Source organism: Astyanax mexicanus, chromosome 12 (assembly GCF_023375975.1).
Source record: "Astyanax mexicanus isolate ESR-SI-001 chromosome 12, AstMex3_surface, whole genome shotgun sequence".
Classification (NCBI taxonomy): domain Eukaryota; kingdom Metazoa; phylum Chordata; class Actinopteri; order Characiformes; family Acestrorhamphidae; genus Astyanax; species Astyanax mexicanus.
Genome location: NC_064419.1, coordinates 1,606,380 through 1,615,000, shown reverse-complemented (window position 1 = coordinate 1,615,000; position 8,621 = coordinate 1,606,380). Strand labels below are relative to the sequence as shown.

The 8,621-nt window shown below is 37.9% G+C and overlaps 1 protein-coding gene across 5 annotated transcripts in view; it reads left to right on the top strand.

The window, feature by feature from the left end:
- The window catches only part of dab2ipa (DAB2 interacting protein a), a 142,623-nt gene that overhangs the window by 85,667 nt on the left and 48,335 nt on the right, over positions 1–8,621 (top strand). The gene's annotated exons all lie outside the window — the stretch shown is intronic.

Sequence of the window (8,621 nt, the reverse complement as noted above, 5' to 3'; positions counted from 1 at the left end):
GGCTGGAGGTCGCCTTCACGAGATGCTTCCACTCCGCTCCTCCATAACTGGGTGGAGGCACGTGCCATTGGCTGGATGCATCACGGAATACACCAGAGCGGTGTGATGCCAGCAGCGCAGATTTGCAGTGTGTAGATTTGCCAGCTTGTGTCGTCTGTCGATGGCTGTAAATTGTTGCTGTGGCTGCTGTTGCTACTGTGTGTGTGTGTGTGTGTGTGTGTGTGTGTATAAATGTGTGTGTGTATACACTATGTATGTGTGTGTGTGTGTGTGTGTGTGTGAATATGTGCTTATGGTAAATATTAGTTGGATAGCTTTGTAAAGCTCCAGGCCAAAATATGGAATATGGAATATTGAATACTGTATATGGATTTAAAGACTTTTTGGATTTTGATTTGATTTGATTTTGTTTGTTTTTTTCAGCCTGATTCATAGAAAGCACATTTTTGGAAGGATTTAAAGATTTTCTAGGAATATCACACACACACACACACACACACACATACATATATTGAGAGTACACAGAGCAAAATCTGGACATGACATCACTGTAAAGTGACTCTTGCTTACTCCATGGTGGCTGCTACTCAAAGATGTATACACTTACACTTATTATTTATACTAAAATAGCAATGATCTGAATGTGTTGAAATATATGAATGGATGGATATAGGGATTGTATGAGTGGATGATAAGATAGTTGGGTAGATGAATTGGTAGATGGATAAATGGATGGATAGATGAGTAGGTAGATGGTTGGAAGTGTTGGGTTGCAGATTAATTGGTGGTTAAATAAGAGAATGGAGGGATAATGGGAAGATGCATGAATATAAAAACTTGTGGATGAATAGATGGAGGAATGGTGTGGATGGAAGAAAAAGAGTGGATGAATGGATGTAATGGAATAGTTGTAATAGTTAGATATTTGGTGGATGGATGGATAAATAGATAGAAGGATAGGTACATGCAAAGAATAGTTGATTGCAGAAGGATTGGTGGTTGAATGGATGGATGAAGGAATGGTGGATGGATAGATGGGTGGATGAATGAATGCTATGAATGGATGTAATTGAATAGTTGGGCACATGGTGGATGGATGAATAGATAGATGGATGGGTAGATGTGTAGAATAGTTGATTGCAGATGAATTGGCGATTGAATGGGTGGATGGAGGTATAAATTGGTAGATGGACAGATGGGTGGATGAATGGATAAATGCGTAGAGTAAGGGATGAAGGTTTTGTGAATGGGTTGATAAATGATAGATGGATGATGGATTGGTGGATGAGTAGAGAGTACGATAAATGGGTGGTTTGAAGAATAAATGGGTGAAAGAAAGTTGGGTGAGTGAATGGTTTGAAAAATGGATTTTGCTTTTGAATGGATAGATTACTGGATCACTCTCTGGGTGGATAAGCAGATAGTTGAATTGGTTAATTGTTGAATGGGTAGATGAATGGATGAATGGATTGGTGTCTGGATGGGTAGATAGTTGAATGGGTAAATAGGTGAATGGGTAGATGGATGGATGAATGGATTGGTGTGTGGATGGGCAAATAGTTGAATGGGTAAATATGTGAATTGGTAGATAAAGGGATGAGTAGATTGGTGTCTGGATGGGTAGATAGTTGAATGGGTAAATAGGTGAATGGGTAGATGGATGGATGGATGGATGGATGGGTAGACTGGACTGTGGATATGTAGACCAATGGATGGAAGGATGGATGGATTGATTGAGGGATGAATAACTGGATGGAGGAATAGGTGGGTTGATTGGTGGATGGATATTTGTCAGAGGGACTGCGGTTGGATTGGCAATATTGAATTATTGGGTGGATGAATGAACTGATGGATGGATGAATGCACTGTATGGAGCATCATTAACCTTTGGTACCACAGTCTGGCCTAGCAGAGTGAGTTCCTGGCTGGTTATAATGACTCTGGTTCTGGAGGCAGGTGGATTAAATTGGGTGGAAAGGAGCCGTGGTGAGGAAGACTCCGGCGTGTCCTCTTCCTCAGTGCCCACAGTGGATCTGGCTGCTCGTGTGGACTGGTTCCAGTGTGTTGTACTGAGTTACTCCAGTCCTGCTGCCCCGGGAACAGCTTTTTACAGGTAGAGCTCATAAACAGATTTGCTGGAGGTCGTTAACTCAAGCTCGAAAAGCTCCATCAGAGCAAAGTCTCGACTTCCTTAAGCAGGAAAACACTCGGCGAGGTTAGCGGAGATATGTCACTGCATTTTAATGGCCTCTCTATAGGCAGCCTTTTCAGAGGCGGTGCGTCTCCTCGCTTCGCTTTTATGTTATCAGTACTTGAGTGGTTTTGTGTTACGGAGAGCTTTTTACATCGAAGGGGAAAAGAAATCAGGCTTCTTTTAACGGAGTGTAAGAACACGAGTGCTGTACGATTAGACCTTGAGCTAGTTGCGCTCGGGCTGTTTACGTGATGGATTTTCACGTCAAATAGAGTAGGAGTATGTACGTAGGAGCTAGTAGCTACTAAATAGTTACACTGATCCATATTTACCATTAAGTACCACATTTTACACACTATAAAGCACATTTTAAGCTACAGTAGTAAGGAACAAGGGTTCTGCCATGTTGTTAAACTACACAGATTTCTTTCCTGAAAACTGTTTATTTGGGTGAGTAAAGCCATTTCAATTTACATCTTTATTTACAGTAACCTTAGATTTATTTCAATATTTTTAACAGCATGGTTAGCATCAACACTGTCCATAGCGCTAGTAAATGCCCCCTGACAGCGCTGTGCTACACTGAGGAACCCTGAGTGTTCCGGTAAGCCAGGGTGCTATTAGCTAGCGGTTCGTCACACGTAGCCCCACACTCATCTCTGAACAGTGAAAGACCTAGCGCTGTGTTTAGTTGGTTAGTAGCTAATGCTAATACTGCTCCAGTCACAGTGCTTTTTAGATCGAAGGGAAAAAAAGAAATCAGGCTTCTTTTAACGTAGTGTTAGAACATGAGCGTTGTACAATTAGCGCTTGAGCTAGTTACGCTCTGGGCTGTTTACGTGATATATTTTCACATAAAAAAAGCGTAGGAGTATGTACATAGGAGTTAGTAGCTACTAAATAGTTACACTGACCCATTATGTACATTACTATGCTAATAAAAGCTGAATGTTATAAAGCATTGTTTACCATCACCATTAAGTACCGTATTTTACACACTATAAGGCTATTTATATTTTAAGCTACAATAGTAAGGAACAAGGGTGCTGCCATGTTGTTAATCTACACAGATTTATTTCCTGAAAACTGTTTATTTGGGTGAGTAAAGCGATTCTGATTGACTCCATTATTTACAGTAACCTTAGATTTCCAATATTTTCAACAGCATGGTTAGCAGCAGCACTACCCACAGTTAGCAGCAGCGCTTAGCGCTAGTAAATGCCGCCCGACAGCGTTGTGCTACACTGAGGAACTCTGAGTGTTCCAGTAAGTCGCGAAAGAGCTAGCGCTGTGGTTAGTTGGTTAGGGGCTAATGCTAATGCTAATACTGCTCCAGTCTCGCTGCTTTTTAGATCGAAGGGGAAAAGAAGAAATCAGGCTTCTTTTAACGGAGTGTAAGAACATGAGCGCTGTATGATTAGCGCTTGAGCTAGTTACGCTGGGGGCTGTTTACGTGATGGATTTTCACGATAATCCTTGACTTGTGACATTCCATCCCCGTCTCAGCTGGCTGATTGATTGCGGGAAGAATAATGGAAATGTTAAGAGTCGAGGAGGAGCGTTTCCAAGCATTTCATCTCTGAACGTTACATCGTGTTGAGAACGAGCGTTCACAACAACATTAGCGCTGACCCCACGCTCACCCCGTCTCCGCCACTTTAAAAAACTTATGTCTTTCTCCCGGAGCATTAACCAAAATAAGCTGCTTTTGAAAAAAAAGAGAGGCTTGCGAGTTTTAAAACTGACCCTGTCAATAGCTGCGGGATTACGTAACGAGCTGTCTGTGAACTTGAGGAACACAGAAGTGCTGAAACGCAGTTCTAAGCTCCGTCTCGTGGGTCTCAGAATAACCACTTCTTTATTAGACAACAGAGACGAGTCTTGTACTGGAGCTTCCAGTTGAATAAACATGTTTAGAGCAATAGTTCAGTCAATAATGAGTTCTGCAGATTTCTACATCCAATAAATGCTGTCGATCAGCCAAGAGAACAAGCCAAGAGTGCAGCATGAAGCACCTTTCAGAGTTCAGACACCCGAAGTGTTGGCCTTAAGCTATAAAATCATGAGATAGCAACGGATAAATTGGTCAAAGATGAAGTGATACTTCAGTAAATGGCCTGGCTTGGCTTGGGAGGTGTTATCTTGTGAGTGAGGTTAAAAAGTGATGAGCGCCATCATGACCAGGGTACTCAGGATCAGGCAGTGTCAATTATAGTCAATGTTGGTGCAAGGCCTGATAGTGGTTTCCATTCCCAAAGTTCCAAAGTTGTGTATAATTTTTAACATTTCTCGATCCACAGTGTCACATGTGTACTAGAAGAACATCATAGAGAGCATTATTAATACCACCCACCATGCCTGTCATGAAAATTTGTGTTTGTGGGAGAAATTATTGCAATAAACAGAATTATTGTCATACAGTAACATGCATAAAATAATAACGCTAATAAAACATCAACCATATATACTATACATTATAGTACACTATACTATGCTATACTTTACTATACTATAGTATACTATACTGAGCAAATAACAAAGCTGTGCTATAGTCAGCACAATGCTAACTGCTAGTTGGTTTGAAAAAGTAATCTGATTACTGATTACTCCTTTAAAAAGTAAGTAACTTAGTTACTAAGTTGTAACGTAGTTGTAACTTAGTTACTTAGTTGTAACGTAGTTGCAACTTAGTTACTTAGTTGTAACGTAGTTGTAACTTAGATACTTAGTTGTAACGTAGTTGTAACTTAGATACTTAGTTGTAATGTAGTTGTAACTTAGTTACTTAGTTGTAACGTAGTTATAACTTAGTTACTTAGTTGTAACGTAGTTGTAACTTAGTTACTTAGTTGTAACGTAGTTGTAACTTAGATACTTAGTTGTAACGTAGTTGTAACTTAGATACTTAGTTGTAACGTAGTTGTAACTTAGATACTTAGTTGTAACGTAGTTGTAACTTAGATACTTAGTTGTAACGTAGTTGTAACTTAGTTACTTAGTTGTAACTTAGTTGTAACGTAGTTGTAACTTAGATACTTAGTTGTAACGTAGTTGTAACTTAGTTACTTAGTTTTAACGTAGTTGTAACTTAGTTACTTAGTTGTAACGTAGTTGTAACTTAGTTACTTAGTTGTAACGTAGTTGTAACTTAGATACTTAGTTGTAACGTAGTTGTAACTTAGTTACTTAGTTGTAACGTAGTTGTAACTTAGATACTTAGTTGTAACGTAGTTGTAACTTAGTTACTTAGTTGTAACGTAGTTGTAACTTAGATACTTAGTTGTAACGTAGTTGTAACTTAGTTACTTAGTTGTAACGTAGTTGTAACTTAGTTACTTAGTTGTAACGTAGTTGTAACTTAGATACTTAGTTGTAACGTAGTTGTAACTTAGATACTTAGTTGTAACGTAGTTGTAACTTAGTTACTTAGTTGTAACGTAGTTATAACTTAGTTACTTAGTTGTAACGTAGTTGTAACTTAGTTACTTAGTTGTAATGTAGTTGTAACTTAGATACTTAGTTGTAACGTAGTTGTAACTTAGATACTTAGTTGTAACGTAGTTGTAACTTAGATACTTAGTTGTAACGTAGTTGTAACTTAGATACTTAGTTGTAACGTAGTTGTAACTTAGTTACTTAGTTGTAACTTAGTTGTAACGTAGTTGTAACTTAGATACTTAGTTGTAACGTAGTTGTAACTTAGTTACTTAGTTGTAACGTAGTTGTAACTTAGTTACTTAGTTGTAACGTAGTTGTAACTTAGTTACTTAGTTGTAACGTAGTTGTAACTTAGATACTTAGTTGTAACGTAGTTGTAACTTAGTTACTTAGTTGTAATGTAGTTGTAACTTAGTTACTTAGTTGTACCGTAGTTGTAACTTAGTTACTTAGTTGTAACGTAGTTGTAACTTAGTTACTTAGTTGTAACATAGTTGTAACTTAGTTACTTAGTTGTAACGTAGTTGTAACTTAGTTACTTAGTTGTAACGTAGTTGTAACTTAGTTACTTAGTTGTAACGTAGTTGTAACTTAGTTACTTAGTTGTAATGTAGTTGTAACTTAGTTACTTAGTTGTACCGTAGTTGTAACTTAGTTACTTAGTTGTAACGTAGTTGTAACTTAGTTACTTAGTTGTAACATAGTTGTAACTTAGTTACTTAGTTGTAACGTAGTTGTAACTTAGTTACTTAGTTGTAACGTAGTTGTAACTTAGTTACTTAGTTGTAACGTAGTTGTAACTTAGTTACTAAGTTGTAACGTAGTTGTAACTTAGTTACTTAGTTGTAACGTAGTTGTAACTTAGTTACTTAGTTGTAACGTAGTTGTAACTTAGTTACTTATTTGTAACATAGTTGTAACTTAGTTACTTAGTTGTAACGTAGTTGTAACTTAATTACTTAGTTGTAACATAGTTGTAACTTAGTTACTTAGTTGTAACGTAGTTGTAACGTAGTTGTAACGTACTCATTTTATTGGAAGTTTTGCTCCATCTTTGGGACTTGTTCTGTAAGTGTGCTTTCTTCAAACTTGTTGATGTTGTGTTTTTAAAGATAGTTACATACTGAAACAAGGTGTATATCCAGCCTTGATACTAATCATCTTAAACTAAAAATACAAAAAAAAAGTTACAAAATAGTAAAGCACAGTGACTCGGATAAGTAACTTTAATCTGACTACTGGATTAAAAATTGTAACGTTTTAGATTAATCATTACAAATAAAATGGTCAGTTTCGCGTTATTATTGTGCGTTACATGTGGTTTTATAGTTCTTTAAGGTTACCTGTTAGCTTTGTTAGCCTCGTAGTTCCATCACAAAATGCATCATAGTTAATTGACGTGAAAACTGTGTTAGTAAATTTGCGTAAACTGTGTTTCACACCTAATTTAACTTACAGTTTAAGATTTATTAAATTATTTTATGCATTCCTGCATTTTATATGTTTATTATTGAGCATCCTGCTACATTTTAGCCGCATAGCGATCAGATCAGTGACGGCTCTGGTTGTCAGAGGCATCATTCCGGTGCCTGGCTCCTCCTTCATGCTCCAGTTTTGAATGCTGCCTCTCTTTAAGACCTGCCTGCGCTGCTGGTTTCCTGACACACAGGCTTGCTTGGCAGTCATTTCCTATTTGGAGCAGAGATCTCAGGGGAGGTCGGCTTCCTGCCGGCGAGTGTGGGAACGGTTCGGAGGCGGCGTGGCCGGCGCAGCGGCCTGTCAGACCGCGACCGGGGACATGCATACACAACCGGAGCAAGAGCGACCTGCCGAGCTCAACACGAGTTTAATTACAGACCCACCAGCTCCACTTTATAATACTGCTCATATCACACTCATAAAATCTTCATAATCTGATAAATACGCTGGTTATTGAGGGGAATAAGTGCTTAGATAGTGATTTAGAGGCCACAGTGCTGTTCCTTAATGATTTGTTGTCTTGTAGTGGTGTTTGTTAGCTCTGCTGTGTTGCTGTGCTAATAGCTACTCACTGTATGGTCTGACTAAGGTCCTCTTGAGAGGGGTATCTGGTTAGTGGTGCAAGTTTCTTTCCACAACAAGCCACATAAGTCTTACACATTCTCAAAAATATATGATATTGAGACAGAAACCGAGCTTTTAATCACTGAGCAATTAAACAAGAAACTGAAGCTTCCTGTGACCAAGGAGCTCCTACAATGAGCCTCGCACAGAGCTGGTGTAATTTTGTTTAACTCCTGAATATGATCTAATTAACTCACAGGATTGTCTGACTTAGAACATTATTAGGAGATAAAATACAAAGCTCATTGATATTTTTATCTCTACAGCACAATTTTTACTGTACAAAACCTCCTAATATTATTTTTTTTTACGGAAAAATTTTCAGCCTGAAATTGTGAATAAATAAAAAACACTAGTTTAAGTAATAGAGTCAAAAAAATGTTTTAATGCACAGTGGTTACCAGTGGTGGGAATCAAAGGGCATCTCACAATATAGTATATTTAAGTAATAATGTTTGGCTTGTAAGCGCTGAATGGTTGCTAGGTTACCTGTATTTGGCTGAGAAGTTATACATGGAGAGTTCGGTTACAGTGCATTACCGGCTGATAATGGCACTCATAGAACACCTCTCAGCCAATCACATTGCAGGGTCGCAAATAACTGTGGTATATTATCTATAAGCATCTGTGAGTTTTACTGAAGAGAATAAAACGCTCCTAAATAAACAAATACCAGGAATTATGGATTTATTTGTGTCAGTTTCACAGAATTTAACAACCAATCTTCTAAAGCCAAATGAAGTAATGAAGCAATAACTTTAGTAAGTCTAATTGAGGGGCAAGTCTTAGGGAGTTTATAGCACCTTTATCTTTCAATAAAAAAAATAACATATTTGACGTCACAATATCAAGCAAGTGGTTTATTATAGAAACTGTTCAGAACTGT